Source organism: Myotis lucifugus, unplaced genomic scaffold (assembly GCF_000147115.1).
Source record: "Myotis lucifugus unplaced genomic scaffold, Myoluc2.0 scaffold_25, whole genome shotgun sequence".
Classification (NCBI taxonomy): domain Eukaryota; kingdom Metazoa; phylum Chordata; class Mammalia; order Chiroptera; family Vespertilionidae; genus Myotis; species Myotis lucifugus.
The window spans coordinates 6,967,638-6,988,184 of record NW_005871073.1 but is presented as its reverse complement, the minus strand read 5'-3'; the positions used below and the strand labels follow the sequence as shown (position 1 = coordinate 6,988,184).

General features: G+C 37.4%; 1 long non-coding RNA gene across 1 annotated transcript in view; it reads right to left on the bottom strand.

Moving 5' to 3' along the window:
• Positions 1 to 19,882, bottom strand: part of LOC111825414 — a 250,564-nt gene extending 230,682 nt beyond the window's left edge. Inside the window, exon 1 of the long non-coding RNA XR_002828572.1 lies at positions 19,476 to 19,882. This is a non-coding gene — a long non-coding RNA (uncharacterized LOC111825414). The remainder of the gene's footprint in view (positions 1 to 19,475) is intronic.
• Positions 19,883 to 20,547: the final 665 nt, after the last annotated feature.

The window sequence follows — 20,547 nt, the reverse complement described above, 5'->3', positions numbered from 1 at the left end:
GAAGTGGCATAAATTAAAGTTGCATGCTCCGTATGTTACCCAGAAGTAGGATATTCTCCAAGAAAGTGTGCATACATGTTAATATAAAAATCTGTGACCGCTCTTTTCTATAACCTACAGTTATCATGGACCAGGCAGTGTCGCATATGTTTCATTCAGAGGCATGTGAGAGATTTTGAAATCTGTTTGAATTAATCCTCATTGGGTCAGTATTTGGGATTATCTTCTGACCCAATTTTTCTATAAAACATCAGCATATTTCAGACATTTTGGGTCATCCTCATCATGATGATGAGATGCTAAAAATGGCCAGGAAAACTCATATTTCAGTAATCCCTAATCTCATGATGTGGTGGTTTATTAGTTTATGGCAATACCAGCTAGAGACTAAAAAGCTTCTTGGATGACCAAAAATGGTTGCCATTTACATAAGAGCAATTTAATCAAAATGACAATTTTCTTTCTATTTCACCTTGACTCTAATTAAAAACTGATCATCCGAAATGTGAAAGCAGAAAAAGGAATTCAGCACCAGTAGAATTGTCAGATGACAGTTTATCCATAAATATCACAATGTCTAGAGCAATAGAACAATGTGCTGGTAACTACAGTGTTCCAGGCGAAACAGAATAGGAACATTTTGTAGTGTGGAAGCCAACAATTTTTCACTCTTAATCTCTTAAGCTTTGAAATAACAGTTGCTGAAACCATAGATGCCTATCACTCAAAGTTGCAGAAGTAAAAAATAAATTGGCACCTAAAAAAAGTTGGTGGTTTGGGTAATTTTAACTAAATATAATTTTTTCAAGTTGCACTTTACATTTGGAGCTTTCACTTATAAAATATGATGTTAAGCAGGCAGGCATATGCAGCTAAACAGATCTTAGCTAACAGAATCTCCACTTAGCTATTGAAGAAATACTTTGCATTAGATTGAGGTTACAGGCTCCCCAAATAAGCCATCTTGGAAGCAAATTTAAAGAGAAAATATAAAGATTGTAGGGAGGAGACTATTAACTGCCCACTTAAGTAACATTATCCCTATATTGTTGCGAACAGCAATGTGTCTGCCTACAAAACTACCTCTCACTCTTTTCAAAATAGAGGTGGATATTGAGATATAAATATGAGTGTGTGCATGCGGTGGTGTTCAGAGAAGAATGTACGGGATCATTCTGCAGGGCCCCTTTTTAATTTTCCTCTCTGATGTTTGGGTAAAGAACATAACGGTTAGAGCATTCATGCTAGCTTGCAAACATGAGGGAAACGTAAAGACAAAAAGCCAGCCTGCAGGATGGCCCAGCAGAAAGACAGCAGAGCATGGATGATGCATAACTCTGGAGCTGCCATATTACTTTGGAGGGCAGATGACCTCCAGCCTTCTTTTGCATGAAAAAAAATAAGTATTTGCTGTTTTAAGCCACCTGGTTTTACCCTACAAGCAACTAGACTGAGTTCTAATATGGATTGATAGACCCTCCATAGATCAAGTAAAATATCAAGTACTAGTAAAGCAAAGGAAGTGAAAATCTTATTTAAATAGTCCAGGTAAAGGGAAGGCTATTCTATATAATAAAAGTGTAGTATGCAAATTGTCCCCTTGACTGGGAATTCTTCCAGGAGTTCCACCAGGGGTGTGGGCAGGCCAGGGGAAGGGAGGGAGGCCCCGGCCAGCAGCCGCTAGAGACCCTACCAGTGCATGAAACTTCGTGCACTGGGCCTCTAGTAAAATTATAATTAAGTACATGGTGCTCTTTGATGTTTTGAGTCAATGCAATGTCAAATAACATTTTTCTGTGTGTGGGAGATAGCATATTGAGATGACCCTTATCCCTGGGTGGTTAGCCATGCTAAAATATTGGAATATTTTTCTGTCTACTTTATCCAAGTGGAAAGATGTAATGTTGAACTAACTACTGAATTGTCTTTTTAAGTTATGCCTAATTATTCATTTCAATATTATGAATTCATTTGATAATATGTTTTCCAGGATAGTATAAAAAACATTTATTACATAGAAACTATAGTTCAAGAAACCTGACATTACAAGGGTAGAGTAGACACAGGAAGGAGACTTCGTTATTGCTTTCAATCTAACTGAGGCTCAATTTTTACCTTTATAAAAAATTTCAGGATGGAAAATTGGCTTGACTTTTATTTACTAACGTCTGAGATTTAGGATGAAATTAGGTTTCATTTTTAAGGGGTAACAAAACTTGATGTTTCCTTTATGATTTATTGATAACATTATCTTGAAATCAATAAAGATCTTAAACATTTGACTTTCTGAGAAGTCTTCCTTCCAGTGAAAAATATAAATTCCCTCATCTTTGGATTAAGATTATAACTACCTAACAGGAAACCATTGGATATGTACTTTGGTAGGAGACTTCCATTTGAAGCTGACTGCAAATAAATGTTTGTGCTAAGTCACTTCTGAAAGGAAAAGGTTTAAAATTCATGGTATCTGATAAATGCCCCTTACTGTACTTTCAATGAGAGGTAGTAATCTTGTTCTTCTCTGGGACTCAACATTCTAAAATCCTTTTTGCTTTATTTATTTATTTTTATATTTTAATTAAAATTTTATTTTATCCTCATCCAAGGAGAGAGAGAGAGAGAGAGAGAGAGAGAGAGAGAGAGAGAGAAATGTGAGAGAGGAACTTCAATCAGTTGACAGGAGGTTGAACCTGCAACCTGGGTGAATCTAACCTGTGACCCTTCAGTGCATGAGACGATGCTCCAACCAACTGAACCACACTAGCCAAGGCTGAAAAAGTGATTTTAACCACCATGGTGCAGGGTTAGGTGGGGGCTGTCAAACTCCTTCCCTGGGTTATTCAAATCTAACACTGAGCAAGATAATAGCTCCAGAAACAACTAATGGGCCTTGTCCACAGTACTGAGATCATGTATCTGGATGACCCATACATTTTAAATAGTCTTTGTATTGATTCACAACTCTTTCAAAGTTTAAAATAGGGCAAAGTTGTATATAAGAACCAAGTCATAGAACAATGATTGTTTAACATACGGAGGGCATGGTATTTGATTATACCTAAGCTTTTTCAAATGCCAAGAAGAATCTAGAGAAAGATATTTGATATTGACTTTTTAAAAGTCCACATAGATAAAATTAATAAATCTTATTAAAGTTTATTTTAGGGATATTGATTTTAAAGTAGAAATGCACCCTCCAAGAAAGTCCCATGATAAAGGCTAATGTGTAAATGCCTTTAAAAACCGTAGTTACTGTAATTATATGGAGCATTTTACAAGCAACTAGGGACTTCTTTGGATAGATGACTGAAATTTAATCAGTTTCTGGCACAGGCTGCCTTCCTTTCCCACCTCAGATTTCCAAGGCACTATTTCTAGGTCAGACCTGTTCACACAGAGATCCTTTATGATCATGTTTGATCTGTCTTTGAGCACTTTCCAAAAGAAAGGCTTCCACAGATCTCCTAGAAGATAAAGGGAAGGGATGATTTTTCTCAATAGCACATGTTCTTCCTTCCATCCCGTTCCATTCTCAGCAACATTAATTCAGCTCTACAGTCTGGATTTCATAATCACATGGAACATTATGTATGAAATGCATAAAACATCAATGTGCTAACGCTGCCACTGGAGACTATCAGATAAGAAGAAAGCATATCCCTTTGTACTCTCAGGACATAACTGTTTGCCCTAAACCTCTTTAAAAAAAACAAAAACAAAAAAAAAACCTCATCTTTTTCTAAACATTTTGGATTTTATTTGTATTAAGTGGCTTAGGCCTATGAATCTACTAAAGGAAAATCTGAGTTTGATATATTTTTTAGGCAAGGAGGACCTAGAAAGACAACCACAAATGATGACTGTGAAAATGAAGCTACCTTTAGAGTTTATGTTTTATAAGTATGAAATTGATCAGTTTATCTCCCAACTGATTTAAAAGCTATCTGATTATTTTTGATGGTTCAAGATGTAATGATCTGAAAGTCTAAACAGAATTCTGAGATGTACCTTTATTAAAACCTGAGGATCTGAAGATATAACTGTCTGGATTGATTACTATATTTCTGTTGTGGAGAAAAATAACAGCCCTGACTCCCTGCTGGTTGTTCACATCTTCATTAATGTGCTTAATAGATTTCTGTTCCTAGAGCAAATGTATGTGTTTTTTTAAACTTCTTTTATATTGTAGTTCCCTTAAACTTAGATTCTTTGAACATAGCTGGATTGCAGTGCAACATTTGAGTCCTGGAGATCAATTGATAGTTGTTAAAGATCATGAAGAATGGCCCATTAAAACAGTTAGTATATGACAAATAACAACGTTTGTGTTTAGTGTAGAAATTTATCAACTAGACAGAGCACTTATTCCTGAGACCCGAATGAAAGTCTACTTGAACCAACTTATTAATCAGTCAGTGCCCTAGTCTTAACAGAGTGTCTTATTAAAGAGCTCTAGATATATTAAAATTGAACTCTAATGTGATAGGTACTATCCCTGAACCACAGTCACAAAGCATACAATTATTACTGAAGACAGTCTATGAGAAAGAAAAATAAGCCTTTTTTTTCCTCCCTGAGGACTGGGATATTTTGCCTCAAATCTCTGGCTCTGACTAGGTACGGTGCCTATCACGGGATGACTGAGTGTACAGCCAAGTTTTTCTCCCACTCTCCATTTAAGGCAGGGTCACACACCAAGATGTTATAACGAACTTAAAGACAGTCATCTTTCAACTTGTATATCTTTGTATAGATCGCACTACAGAATCTTCTCAAATTTATAAAGCTTTTCTTTTAGGGGCAAAATTAAGCACTACCAATGAGGAAAAGAAAATAGTATTCTGGCTGGCAAGCGGTATTAATTCTGAGGGAGATCCTCCGGGCCTAGGAGAAATCATCACAGCCTCTCATGTCTGTGAGGGCAGACACCCTTAAGAGCTGAGAGTCATGGGGTTGAGCACTCATGACAACTGGCTTGAATATCATCTCAAATGACAATGCCAATCAGTGGGTATTGATCGTCTGGGAGTGCTGGATGCTTGAGGCTAAGTTTAAACACAGTAAGAAAGTAAGAGATAATAAATTAGTGACAGTTGCAAGAGGAGAGTTTGAGGTCGTTATGGAAGAGACCTCTCAGCTTTGAACCTTTGCAGCCCATCTCTGGCATGGTGCTGACCTTCACTCACCCAAGAGGGAGAGTGTACACGTTTCACTGAATAGCCAGTGGTTGCTTGGTGCAACCAATAACCCTTCTGGTGGAAAGGTACCAGGTACATGCCCAGTAGCAATCAGCAATTAAATAGTTTACCAAACAACTGAGAATCTTCTTTGTTTTCTCCTCAAGGTTTTAGAACTTGATATCTGAATTTGAACATAGCAGTATTGAAAGAGACTCAAGTCCACTCCTCCACAAACTGCAGAAATCTTCCAAAAAACATCTCCTGTCGACTTTGGTCTCTGACAGCATAGCTTCTGTGAGGGGAAACGTATCCCCTTCTAAGGAAGTCCTCACTTTTCTGAATAGTCTAGTTCTTAGAAAGAGTTCTTTTGTGTACTGAGTTGAAATTGATCTTCTAGCAAATTTGACATTGTGGTCATGGATCTGTACTTTTGGAAAAACCAAATAATTAGGCTCTCGCTTCTGTCTGACAATTCACCAAATATGCACCCAAATAACATAAACACTGTCTTTACAGATTTTGTGGTTGTTCTTGTTGTTTTAAACAATTGATCCTGCTCCTCAAACTCATTGTGGCCAAAACAAGGCAGATGAAATTTTTCTTTCAACCTTCTTTACCTCCTTCTCAGTAATTCATCTAGTTACTCATTAGAAAACGGGGGTCTTGCTCGGCACATTTTCATCTTCCCAATCACATCCAATTTGTCATCAAATTCTCTTGATATCACTTCTACCACATCTTTGAGGCTCTCTTTTTATTAAGTCTCCATCTTCTCCACTTGAGGCCAAATGACCTTTATCTCTTGCCTCTTGTGCAATAGCCTCTGATGTAATCCTTCACCACCTTTAGCCCCTTCCCAATACATTATTGACAAAGTCAGAGTGATCTTTGTAAAAGCAAATCTCCTTTTCTTACTCGGTGCTTAAATTCCCCCGTAGCTTCTCCTGGCACTTAGAATAGAAGGCTTAATGTGGCTTCAAAGGACTGTAAAAATCTGGCCCCACTTTCTTCTCACACCATCTTCCTTACTCATTGATATGTTCTCATCATGCTCTCTTCCCTTTTCTCAAGTTTACTAAGCTCTTCCCCTCCATAGAGGCCTTGCTTTTGAGACTTTGCATAAATTGTTATCATGGCTTGTAATAAAGTCTGTCCCCTATCGTTACTTATTGGATTTAAATATCAATTCTTCAGAGAGCCTTCTCTTGACAATATAGTTTTTCCTTTCCTTTCTTATCAGCACTTGCTATCAAATGTTCATTTGTGTATTATTTAAAGTCTTGTCTTCTCCCCTTGACTTTAAAGTTTATTACAAAGGAATTAAATATCAGTTTCCTTTTTATTTTCTCTCTTTACCTTATACTTAAGCATGATGCTTGCCACAGGGTGCCAATAAATATTTCTGCAAGATAGCCATATCAATGATTTATTGTATTTCCTCCAAGTCTTCTCTTTTCTGGGCCAAACACTTTGATTCCTTTATTATTCTTCATACAATGCAGTTTTTAAACCCCTCTCCAACTCACCACATATTTTTTGACACACTGTGTATTTCAATGTTCTCCTTTAAATATAGAGGACTAATTTTAGTATGCTAAATGTGATCTAACAATTAGAAACACTAATGGAACTGTTCTTTCCAATGTCCTTCTTACAATGTCTTTTAATTTAGCCTAAGGTGGTGGTAGGCTTTGTAGCAGCTGGATCTTACCCTTAGTGCATATTAAACTTACTAGAGGCCCGATGCATGAAAATTCATGCAAGAGTAGGCCTTCCTTCCCCCGGCTGCCGCATGGCTTCCCTCCGGCACCCAGGACTCGGGCTTCCTTCATTAGGCCACTGGCAGGCACCCGAGACCCAGGCTGGCTTCCCTTGGGCTGCCCACAGGCACCTGGGACATGGGCTGGCTTCCTTCTGGCCCTGGCTTCGTCAGGAAGGATGTCCGGAATGACGTCTAGAAGACGTCCAGTCTAATTAGCATATAACCATTTTATTAGTATAGATGATTAACTAAAACCCATAAATCTTTTTCTCCCTAAGTTTCCTAGCCAGAAAGCCCCATTCTCACTTAAAGTTGTGCATCTAATGTTTTTAACCAATGTACAGAATTATCTGTTACATTTATTAATTAAGTTACATTTATTGCTTATTGTCATATATGTTATTGATACTCTTTTTCAGGTTTGTTTCACGTGTAATCTCGATAAGCTTATTTTCTTTGTTCACAATCAATATAAAAAAGGCAAGGGACGGAGATAGAGTGCTGTATTTTACCCCTACCTCATCCCTAGGTAGGTGTCAAGGCAGGACATGGTGATGTAGAAAACCACTGTTGGGTTTACTAAAGAAGTATCTTTCAAACAAACTTGCAAACAACATCAAACATTGATGGGGGATAAAATGAACATTACATGTACCAGAAGGATGGAAGTAGTAGAAAAAAGGGAGGATTAGAGTAGCTAAGAACATGAGTGATACTGAATATTATGACTTCAGTAAGAAGAAAACATATAAGAGAATTTCTTCTGTAAATATTTTTCTTAATTTTTTGATTTTGATTTTTTAAAATAAGCTTTTTATAGGAATGCTATTAGGTATATTTGCCAGATTATAAAAGAAATCCTGGATTGATAGTGCCCTACCACTGCTATTGCTACTGATATGTAACTTCTGCAACTACTACTATGTTAGTAACAAACACCATTTATTGAGCTCACTTTTGTGTCTACGGGTGCATAAAAATCATTTTTGTATAATTTTATTTATCTATACAACCACCAGGTGAAGTAGGTGTTAGTAGATGTCAGTACTGTCACCATTTTACAGATGAACACGAGGCTTAACAGGGTTAACTTGCATGAGGTCTTATAGCTTCTAAATGGCAGAGCCAGAAATGGAACCTAAATCTTTCTTTAAGCTCTACTGACATAATATTTTTGTTATTTAGCCAAATTAGGCACTTATATTGACATTTACTAATCAGAAACATGCCAGATTTTGACTTCATTCTTTCTCTTTGTGGAATTATAAGGAACACCGTATTGCCAAAATGCAGAGTTAGCAATTGTTACTGTTGAAAGGTTTAACAATTGATGGAAAAGGTAGTCCTGAACGCTCATTGATTAATACCAATCACTAAGTTAACTAATCAATTATTATTCAACAGATATATTTTCATAATTCTATACTGTTATTGACCATTTTCATAACCTAAACACAGAGATCAAGAAAACATAGCACAAAGAAATCATAGTGATTTCATTAAAGGCATTCATGTTCTGAGGTGGAGAGTGTTTTTCCCAATTTTATTGCATATTAAAGAGTCATTAGTGTTTGGAAAATTTAATGATGTAAATGTAAAAATATGCTTTCGTTAGGTATGTGTATATATTCATGATATCATTTTGGAGTGTCTTCATTAAAATGTATACCTTATTGAAAAATATGTATATATGCAATCATGCCATGTTTCATAAACACATGATTATGTTTTAAAATACACCCAGCTATATAGACATAAATAAATATGCAGGCAGACCCTCTACTCACAAGTGGCTCTGTTTTGATTTTTTAAAATAAAACAGCTATGCCTTTAGGCCAGCAACTACATGTATATATTTAACTCATAAGTATCTTCTGTGTTATTGAAGCCAGTCCCAAACACCCTGTACAGAATTGCTTCTAGAAATAAGCTTGATTTCACTCAACAACAAATTTTAGGACAGTTACATCCCACAAACTATGGGCATGATATTTAATGATTATCTAGCTTTTATTCCTGTGTCTTATCAGGACAAATGATTATAGGCTTACCAGAATACAGTGTATGTCTTCTGGTAGAAATAAGAGTTGAATCAACTTTATAAATACCACAATACAGTATGAATTCCAGGAGTCTCCTTAAATAGGATGTCTGTTTAGTGAAATTGTATTATATTCCTCTTTAAATGAATAATAAGCTATGAAAATTATAGAATATGATTTGCTTAAAACACAATATATCCAACTTTAATCATTTTCTAAATCCAAAGTTATTTTTAGATGAAAGCAAAGGAGGTCATTTCCAAATCACTTTGTGAAACTTAAGCCTACCCAGAGGAAAGGTAATTTTGTTTGATCCTGAACATCAAGTGAATTTGTTCACCAAACCATTTATTCCAAAAGGTAATTAAAATAATGTAAAATTGATCCAATATATGTTTAACAAAATTAACTAATTATAATCTGCTTAAACCATTTAACCTTTATAGTTCCTGTAAAAATGTTTGATTTTCTTTGGAACAATAAACAACCTGCTTTAAAAAGGTGGTGCCTCCTTGTCTATATTTCTTTTCTCTCTCTCTCTCTCTCTCTCTCTCTCTCTCTCTCTCTCTCTCTCGTAGCTGATCTTATACTATAATGCCAATAGAGCAAATACAGTAGACAAACAATTAAGGGGAGAAAGTAGGATTTCCTCTTACGTCAAGAGCATATGTGAGAAGGAAAATAAATATTATAAGATGAAGGAATAAGACTCCACGTTTTGGTAGCAACAGTGATTTCTGTTACCATAGCATTTGTTAACACCTCGGGACTTACGTCAAACCTCCAAACATAAATAAAAGCTGTATTAATTATCCTCTTTCAGGTATTCAGATTGATTTATGGACAAAATAAATATATGTTGAAACAGCATTTGTTTGTTTTTAACTGCTTTCCATTTACTCAAGTCATTGTCAAATATATCTTAAAAGTTCAACGAATTGAAAAAGCCCAATTGTCTGCCTCAAGCTACATTTATTTTATATTATCTAATTCTAATCATAGACAGAAATACTGAGCATATGTCAAGATTTGGAAGAGTTCGTACGGGCTCTTAAGTGCCCGTGATAGGTGTAAAATACTTCTGCGGGAGAAGAAATGTGCCGTGACAGCTCCATCCTTTAAAAAGAGGGGAAGAGCTGGGAACTACCTCAGGGAAAAAAGAGTAGAAGGTACTCTAGGTCCTCGGGGACTTTCTAATCCACGACTGCCTATTATTAATTCATTATACTTGGTATTTTCTTTTGGGGATAAAATTGTCATTTATGTCACTCCTAAAACCAAATGACATTATAAAAAGACACCTAGTGGTAAAAGTATTAACAAAAGTAACTGTCACTGCTACATAGAGACAAACAAGTTATACAATGGGGGGTGGGGGGAGAACAATCCGAATATTTTGGATCACAGTGAAGCAAGTCACCCATTATACTGAGGTTAATTTGTTGACTCAGGATTTCTACTTATCCAATGATACTGAAGCACATGAACCAACCTCTACATCTAATCAGATTTTTTTTTATTGAATTGTGACCTTTAATCCACCTTCTTCTTGATTATGAATGACAGTGACCTTTATCTAATTTAAAGCAGACACTCTGATGCAAAAATATGCAAACTACACATGTAAATTCTGAATCAAACTGAAGACGTGCATAATACACTGGGAGAAATTATTTCAGAAGACATTTATATTAAGGCCGAATGAGGTATCTGAGAGTAAGTGAATTAGTCAGCAAACGAACGGTTGGTCGGAAGAGTTGCAAAGACCAAATGCTGTTTATATTTCTCAGCTTCTATTTAGAAAACTGAAATGTCAATATACATATCAATTTTTATTATTCTACTCAGCATTCTGTGGCATTCAGGAAATGATCACAATGTAATAAAGCCAGACGAAATTATTTTTCAGAGGGCTGGCAAACTGTGCCTGAATATTCAACTCATTTTCATTTCGATTCATTCTCTGCCTCACAGAAACCTGGTGAAATGCAGCTACTGCACGTGTGGCATGTGGACTTCCTGATACTGCTTTATCTCATTAAAGAGGAACTTCTTGCCCAACAGCAGCTGGCAGTCAGTTGTGTTGCTAGGATATATTTAGCTACTATTATCTCAAAGAGAAGAGTCAAAGAAATAAAAGAAGCCTGCTTGCATTGAGAATCAGATGAACGAACATCCTATACCAGACCTACCTCTCTTGATTCCCCCTTTTTGCACCGGCTCTTTCCTTTTTCTGTGGATTAATACAAATGGTTCTGAGCTGACATGAGTGAGGGCAAACCCTGCCCTGGGCACCAACTCCAATGCAGCCTGATCCTGTAATCCACTCTCCTCTTTCTCAAGCCATTCCATTCTATGCAGAGCTGCTAATGCAAACTGGACGTTGGCGCTTCTCACATTACACTGTTTTCTATATGTCCTAAACCACCAAAATACACGCATATTACGTACGCCTAAAACACACGAGTCACATGTCCGCATTTTATTACATACACATGTATATGGGTTTGTGTATGACGAGGACTGTTCGTCCCAGCAGGAGGCCATTGAGAGCATTTCGCTGTCAGAACCCCACCAAACTGTATCTGGCACGAGTTTATACTTTTCAGATTAACACCAGGGGGTTGTCAGCTTGCTGTCTCTGAAATAAACAGATTTTCCCTGACAGATAATCAGCATTTTGCACTGCCTAATACATGTTTATCTTCCACTATTGACATAATTATACTGAAAGTGCACTTAATATAATCTTTCATAGGAAATTAAATAGGTTTTAATGATATACTTCTAATGGATTGGGGACAGCGTTGAGGGAGAGAAATATCGCTACTAGATGTTTTGGGAGAACACACACGTGAAACAATGACAAAGGAATCAATGAACATCAGGAAAAAAATCAATGACAGTCGGTGTTTAAGAAATTCATTTACATAGTTTCCAAAGAAATCAGAAAAATCCTACAAGGCTGTGAAGTACCCTCCTGGTTTTCTCATGTCCTGATTCCTTTTTCCTTCTGATATGTGCTCTGTGCTCACCTCACACACAGAATCCTCTTAGGTGGCTTTTATATTCGACTAATTCAGAGTTAACTCTTCTAAAAGTTCTCACTCCAGCTGGTGAACTTAGGTTCTGAAAATCTTCAGCGGCCTGCACAGATCCTAGTAGGAGGAATATTCAGCAAGCTCTGTATTAGCTCGTGCCTATCACCTCCGTGTGCCTGGGAGCACGGGCAGGCATGCCATCTTAAGAGCCAGAGAAATTAACACATGTTGGTTATTAGGCACCAGGCCTTAAGGATATTAAATCAGGGCCTCAGAAGAAGAGGTAGGTGGAAATATTAATTTCAGTCAAAATTATACGTATAATGCCTGGCATAGGAAACATCATTTTTCTTTAAGGGTTTTGTTATTCACAGCTATGACATGCTTCACTGCCACATGAGAAGACCTAAGAATTTGGTCTGACTATCCTCCGAAACTAGCCTAGTAACAGGATCAGCGCTTTGTTGTCCCATGAATCTCTTTTCTTTTCTTAGCTACAAATGAAAATGAAGCCATGAAACATTTAAACACATATGCCTATGAGTGGGATCCAGGGTAATGCAAATTTGATTTTAAAGAGGAAAACAGAATGAATATGGGGAAGTACCGTGAAGAATCTTCTCTGAGATCAGACTCGTTTGGGCAGATAGCAGATATTATTTCATTTTTTACTATAGAACTGAGAAGTGGGTGATTTTTATTTCCATTTTCCAGATGAGGACTCTGAAACTCAGAGAGATGAAATAATACCCCCAGTTGCTGGGATTCCAACTCAGTCTGCCTGCCTGAAGCTAGTGTTCTCTTTGTTTGACGATGCATCCTCTGTACACTCAGCTCCCATGATTTTAAATGCCTCTGATTTTTGTTTTCCAGTCAAGGATGCAGACTTTAAACCATGGACCTCTATAGTTTTCATCAATGACAAGTATACATGCGCAGTCCCCTGCAGGCTGCTCCATCTTCTCTCTGAATCCAACAAACCCCAGTGGCCAGTAGGCAATGGCTTTTACATGCTAACCAGAAGAATTGCACAAATAGCCTTTAACATGTCCATGGCTAAGGGTTGAAAAATAAAATACTGAGAGTTGAGACAACAAACTGTCTCTGGCACGAGGCCCGCGTACCTAAATGGGGAGGGGCAGCCAGAGGTTTATGCCTTTATCCCGAATCTTCAGAGGAACAGATATTTTTGTTTCCTCTGGTACCTGGCACCCAGAAAAGGTAGATGAGCAGCTTTGCTTTGTACCGAGATTGATGGACCCCAAACTGCTCTTCCTGTTTCCCTCCTGCCAATACTTGTTCTTGAAGCCCGTGTCTTATTCCACGCATCCGGGTTTTTTTCTGGCTGACCATCTACCCTGGAAGCTGCCCTGAAACACACTCCTATGACGGGCTGCTTCACCCTGCTAGGTATTGATATCTGCCTGGGTAAGACTGGATTTGCCAATTTTAAAAAAAATTTGATATATGGTTGGGGGTCTCTCTGTGGGATTTCTTATTAGATGGACTAATTGAAAGTTTGCTTTGCAAACCACCTTATATCCTCTTTGCTTTCATCCTTATTTAGCACCCCGACCCCGCTTAGTCTATTCATTTCCAGGGAGCCAAAGCTTCAGGCCAAAGAATAGTTTCTCTTGAGATTAATTATTATTTTCATTTCATTTATAGTGTATGAAGATTTAATGATAGAAGTTAAAAAGCTGTAAACTGTGGTTAAATCAGAAATGCCAAGATCTGAAATCTTTTTTAAAAAGTATATTTTATTGATTTTTTTCAGAGAGGAAGGGAGAAGGATAGAGAGTTAGAAACATCGATGAGAGAGAAACATTGATCAGCTGCCTCCTGCACACCCCCCACTGGGCATGTGCCCGCAACCAAGGTACATGCCTTTGACCGGAATCGAACCGGGGACCCTTCAGTCCGCAGGCTGACGCTCTATCCACTGAGCCAAACCAGTTAGGGCAAAGTCTGAAATCTTTAACATTCTCTAAGCCCTTCTCTCCTCTTCTCTCAAGATATCTCTCTTCCCCATTCTCTCACCAGCTTCTAAATGGCCTTATTTTCTCATTTCCCTTTTAGTTTACTCCTGCTCTCACCCACTGTAGTTCTTTTGCCAGTTCCCTCTCCCTTCAACTTCCAAAATGGGAAATCAGAAATGTATGTACATATAATTTTATCTATTGGATTAATTTCTTCTGTTGCCCTTTTTAAAGTTGAACACGGGTCAAGTTTCTACACTGTCAGAGCTTAGGCCCAGTGTCTGCAATACAAGTAGGTCTTAAGAAATGTTTTGAATGAATAGATGTTTCTCTGTTTGCACTTGAGATAAATTTTAAAAAAATATATAACCTAAACTAACTAGATTCTTAGCAATTCCATTAATCATTCAAATATTAACCAAGAACAGTCTCTGGCCTTTATACTGAGACAATGTCTGTGAAGGACAGAGTAAGTATTACTGACTTTCACTGTAAGTAGCTTACAAGCTACATGGGATACAACAATATGACCCATAAAACAATGAGGGAAATATGAGAAAAGAACAGTTAGTGGCTGACTTGTGTGGAATAACCTTAGATGCTGTGAAAATATAGGGAAGAGGTCTGAGTGACTGGGGGAAGGCCACTTGATTAATTCTTTTGGGAGAGAGTAACATATGTAACAAGAGCCATCGACAAACAAATCAACAAACAGACTTTCCAATCCTTGTTTAAGGCTTTTTGCAAATTTTGGTTTTACTTTCCAAACTGTGAATTTTAATTGCCAGTGAAGTTTTATTTTTGAGCTCAAATGTGTTGATAACTGTCCAGTCTGAACCGATTGCTAATACATTTGAGAATTAAGTTATCTGAATGTTTTTTGTTCTCATTACAAGCTTTTCACAGTGAGAAAAATATTTTGATTTCATTTTTTTAATTTCATGAAACTGACATATTTTTAGATAGGAAATTCAGTTATGCAGCCGAAGGACTTAGCAACGAGGGGCACATTCTTGAAATATTTTTAGGCCCATCTTAACTCCTTTCAATGTTTATATCAACACATAGCTCATTACCACCATTCCTGGTTCTCTCCCTGCCCCCTTTTATTTCCTTCAAGGTAAGAATATCAGCCTACCAGTAATGGAGAAATCAAATCTGAAAGGAATGTCTCACGGGCTAAAGAACTCAGCAAGAGATGATGGAAGGGTAAGCTCAAATTTAAATTAATTCCCAACCTTTCCTGCACCGATGGTTGATGTCTAACTTAGCTAATCTGGGCAAAACCGATATATTAAAATAACTTTAAAGATAGGTTCTCAAGCTTTCTGCATGCCAGCAGATAGGGGTTCTGGGCATATGGGGCAGTCCATCTGCCTGATACTTCAAATAAGATCTAAAAAGAATGCTGGTGTCACAGAAGGGCATCAAAATTGTTTTCCATTACTCCTGAAATGTGTAGGTTGCTCAATTGCTACTGACCCATGCTCCCATATTTCTGCCACTTGATAATGTGTTAATACTGTTCAGATTTTTTTTTACATTACATATATGATATTCAAAGTTCAAATGAACACAGCCTCTGAATCAGTTACATGCATAATAGTTCATCCTTTCACACTAGGAGGATAAAGCGGAGTGAGACAGTTCCAGCTACCCCACATAAACAGCCAGAAGTAAAGCCACAAAAGTTTCCCTGTACGGACCTCTTCTTGTCTATTTCTACTTACGGAGATAACACCTTCTGACACCAGGACAGACAACTATGTGCAGTGTTTCACATTCTTACCACTTAAAGGTACACTTTCATTTCATTTGTTTCCTTTAACTGTTTTATAATTACGGGTCTACTTCAACTGGGAAAGTTTTCATTCAGATGAGCCCAGTGGAAATATAGGCAAGGAAAGGGATTCCTTTCATTACCCAGTAGATTAAAAGAAAAAAAAGATATGACAAGACAGAAGAATATACTATACATTTTTTTTCTGACAGAAACAGTTGTTTGCATGTAAATTTTAATTGTAACCAGAACTTCAATGGAGTTGCAAGGAGATGTAGTTAGATAAAGCCTCAGGTTAATTTCCATCGTTACCAAGCACTTTACACCACTGAAAAATTCCAAACATATAAAGAGATGTCAATCTTGTTCTTTAGACAGAATTTTTTTTTTTTTAAAAAAGGATTGTGTGGGGTGGGGACAGGGCTTCAAAGACTGTCAGTCGACAAGTCAGTAAATTACAGATCTGATTTAGTTCTTAACTCCTTGAGGTAAAAAACAAATGTTCTGCGAGACAAACCATTCCTGGCATGCATTAAATGACACAACTTTAAAAAACCCTGCTATGATGGTAATACAGATAGAGATGAAGAGCTATGAAAAGAGTTGAGGAATCAGAATCGGATACGTATTTGTATCAAGAGTACAGAGGGTCCTAGAACTGTTTTGCTATTGGGGGGAAGAGGATGTCCTTATATTTAGTCATCTGATCTTGTTAGCCAGGAAGACATTATTGTGTGATGTTTTGAAGCCAGTATCATAATAAATGGCTTCAAATCCCAGTTCTACCACAATTGTGTGGCCTTGACTAAGTTGCTGAACCCCTCTGTACCTTGATGTCTTTATGAGAAGGGGATGGTGGTCCCATGGATCTCAGAATGGTATGCAGATTAAATTAACCCAGATAAAGCAATTAGTCTGCTGAGTTTGCACTTAACATGATAATCGATCCATGCAGAACGAGGAGTTTCAAGATTTAGAAAGCACACGCGGTAAGATACAATCCTCCCTGAGAACATTTGCATGTCTACAGATGATACGGGCATTGAATGTCTGCCGATGAAGCACATCATTTCCCCTCAAGCAGGATTGCGAGTTTCCCTGGCCCCACCGAACACTCCTGAAATTACAAAGAATGTACTAACATTCTCCCAAGCATCCTTTTAAAGATGATCATTTATCCCTTTCACTGTACTGAGTAAGATCCGCAGAAGAGGGTGAGGTGGGAATAGCAACGTGGTATTACATACAGCCACAGTGTTGACCAGTTCCGGGGTGCTGCTGCAAGGCGCACAGAAATGGAGAAAACTGGAACTTACCCTCAAGACTTGCTTAAGTGAGTTACTAGCGGAATGGCAAGTTTACAGAGGAAGCAAAAGAAACCCAGGGGAACTGAAGGCTGTGACCACTTAACTTAGGATGCACAGGCAAACCTGATTTAAAGGCAAACAACTGAGGTCTTTGGAGAGTTTCCTAGGAGGTATGCAAACACATGTGAAAGTCTATAAAATACGTGCTTTTGAAATAACTCTGAAATGATGGTTTGAGATTCCATGGGGGGAATGCCTTCATACCTATCAAATCCTGGTAATTTGGTTGAAAAGAGACTGCCTGGTTTGCATTTTCTCTGTCCCCAAAAGATGTCCCTGGGCACTTTTTCTATCTCTCCACAGCTTGGCTGCAGACAGAGTATTGCGTGGCGCTCCTTTGTTTTGCAAGGGCACCCTTTAGTTCCACACTGCTCTCAAGTCCACACAGCCAGGCAGTCCCACACACCTCCCCATCTGTGAAGATCCTCCTGTGTCGGGTGCTCTTCTCAAACGCGCTTTAAATATGAAAGAATCACCCTGAACCATTAGTAAGGAGTCCCTTTCTTTCCCTGTAAGATGTGAATGGAATCCTCCAGTGACAGTGTCTGGGAAGAAGATATTCATGGGCAGCTACATGATTCGCATAGATAAGTGTAATCAGCCCTTCCTGGGAAGCCTCAGTTTCCTTTTCTACTCAGCATCTCAAAGAGTTTTGGGAAATTCTAATTACTGCATAAGAAATAAGTCAAATTCCTCTTCTCTCACTGTGAAGGACTTTTACGACCCGCTGCTATGACACATATCTTTTTTTTTTCCGTTGCTACTCTGGCAGAGTAGCCTGCATACCAATAGGCTCACTAAAACGCCACGAAGCAGAACATATTTATCTGTTCAATTCTATGTACAGTAACCTAACAAATGCCAGAGTCAGAAAGATTGCCCTCTGCACAGTAATACTTGTGTAGATGTCTTCTTTATGCTAACAATGACAGGGCTTCATGCCTTGTACTGTACTCAAACATCAGAGTGTATTTCTTTTATAGTAGAAGACTCTGTATCAAAAAGAAAAATAACTGCACTTTTTTGGCACTGAAATATTTTGTGTGGACAATAAATGCCCCCCCTCAAACTCCACTAACTACAGGTATCTACCTAGAAGATGAAATCTAAGATTTATGTCATCAAAACTATTCAGTAGACCAGAGGATAATATTTTCTTCTTTTAGGATTGTCAACTTTGTTTACTGTTTATTTGCAATTCTATCCTGTGCAAGAGATTAAAGAGTCTTGCCATACCCACATGTCAAACCTTCTTAGAAAAAATCAGATAACAAATGTAAAATTATATTAGTAAGGAGTGTTTTCAAAGACATATTACATTTATTGAAATCTAAATCATAACTGAAATGTCATAATTATATTTGTACTAATCAAAAAGATTTTTGAACCTGTAATTTTATGACATTTAGTATGTTTTAAAATTTTAATGACTATGAAATGATTAAAATATTATTACAAGTAAGTTCAAGAAAACACATATGAAGTGATATAAGCCCAGGAACTGCCTTCATAAATCAGATGCATAGCATCGAATCTGTTAGTTTCTTACATGCATTTTCAATCCAAACATAACCATTTGCCTATTGAAATCAGTTTTTAAAAATGATATCAAACAGTGTTCTACAAACATAAGCTTTTTATTGCCTTGCGACAGTAAACTTTTTTATATCATGTCAAGTTTAATCAATGGCAAAGCAATAAATAACAGCATGTATTATGACTGTAACTGAATTCTAACTAATTATAATACTTCTGCATAACCTAGTCACAACTTATGAATTGTGAAGAATAAATCTATTTAACAGGCCTGTTAGCAATAAGGCCTTTAGCTTCTTGCTTTGCAGAAGAATGAAGTAAAATCTATCCTTTTTCTTGCTGTTGTCAAAAACATTTCAACAGTTAGTTTTTTTCACAGAAAACACTGCAGGACGGTTCCAGTTTTTTTTTTAAATCAACATGGTTGTATTTTACACTTGGCTATTATTGGCCAGGGTACACAATAAGTGAAAACATACTGATAACTTATTATTTTTTTTTAAAGAGGGAAAACTTGCTAGGGGATTGTATTTCTAGATTAGAGAGTGGACACTATAATCTTTCTGGCATTGTAAAACTGGAGCTGGCTGCAGGGAAAATAAACATTATGTACAATCACCGACACTTAAACAATTGTACCTATACGGTAAGTCACAGAAGCCTGAGACACCTGGAACCCCAGCATTTGTGTCGAATGCCGGCAACAACAAAAAGCATTCAAATGACATTTGATAATGAGCAGACAGTGGAGGCATTACGCGCGTCTTTAGAAGAATCAGACTTCCTACCTTGAAAAGACAGATGGAGGTAAGTTCCTCTATTTAAAAAAAAATTGTAAGGAAAGCCAGGCAGCAGTTGCAGTAAATTGAGTCCTTTCAGTCACTGTATACATACAGCGGTCCTGCAATAAGGGGAAAAATGTAATGGGAGGAGCGGCTGTGAACGAGTGACCTCCGCAAGCTGAGTCCTCTCTGGGAACCACGCATTGAAAGCCACTGCTGCTGATTTGCATGGATTATCTCCCCTTGAACAGATACGGAGCAGATACCCTTAACATTGAGCTGGCACAATGGCAAGAAGATGGAAGAGTGAATGAATGAGGGGCAGCACCAGAGAGGGAGAAAGAGAAACAGACACGAGATCGGAGAGCGTGGATAAGCTGGTTCTTGCAGAACTGTGTCTCAGAAGAGCTACAGCTCCCTCTTCATGTCACAGTTGTAAGATAAGAAATGTTGCCATTAAGAACTGGTTAATTAGAGGGAACTATACCCAGGTTAGCGGATGCTCTATCGGATCTGATTTTTATGAACGTTTTGACTCTGTTTTGTGATCAGGATTGTACTGAAAATCTTTTCTTGATAAACAGCTAAACAAATTTGGATAAAACCTTGAGTCTTGAATGAAATCTGAGTTTGGACTTGATTGCCATACATGTCAGTGAAGAAACCTAGCCAGTTTGTTAAGTCGAGTATTTATTTTGGAAAATATTAATCCCCGTTAACTTTTAGAGATCTAGTGGTATATACTGCAATGTAAAAAAATATCTAAATATCTCTCAATAATTAATTATCTAAAAGAACCCAAGTATAGAACTAAAAGAGAGCTTTATAAAAACCTCTTTGAGTTGCTAATTGTTTGTTTTCTTCGTGTTGTCTCTTGTTGGTGTTTCAAAATAAAAGAAATATGTCTTTCTATAAAATATAGATGTATATTAATATGCAATCATTATTTGCTTTTCCATTCAGCATCTTCAGAGTTTTATATATTCATACTGTCGTTTTAAAAATGAGAAAGGGAACGGGGTAGGGGGGATATGATTGTAACTCATGCCAACAGTCACTCAATAGTCTGTGGCAGATC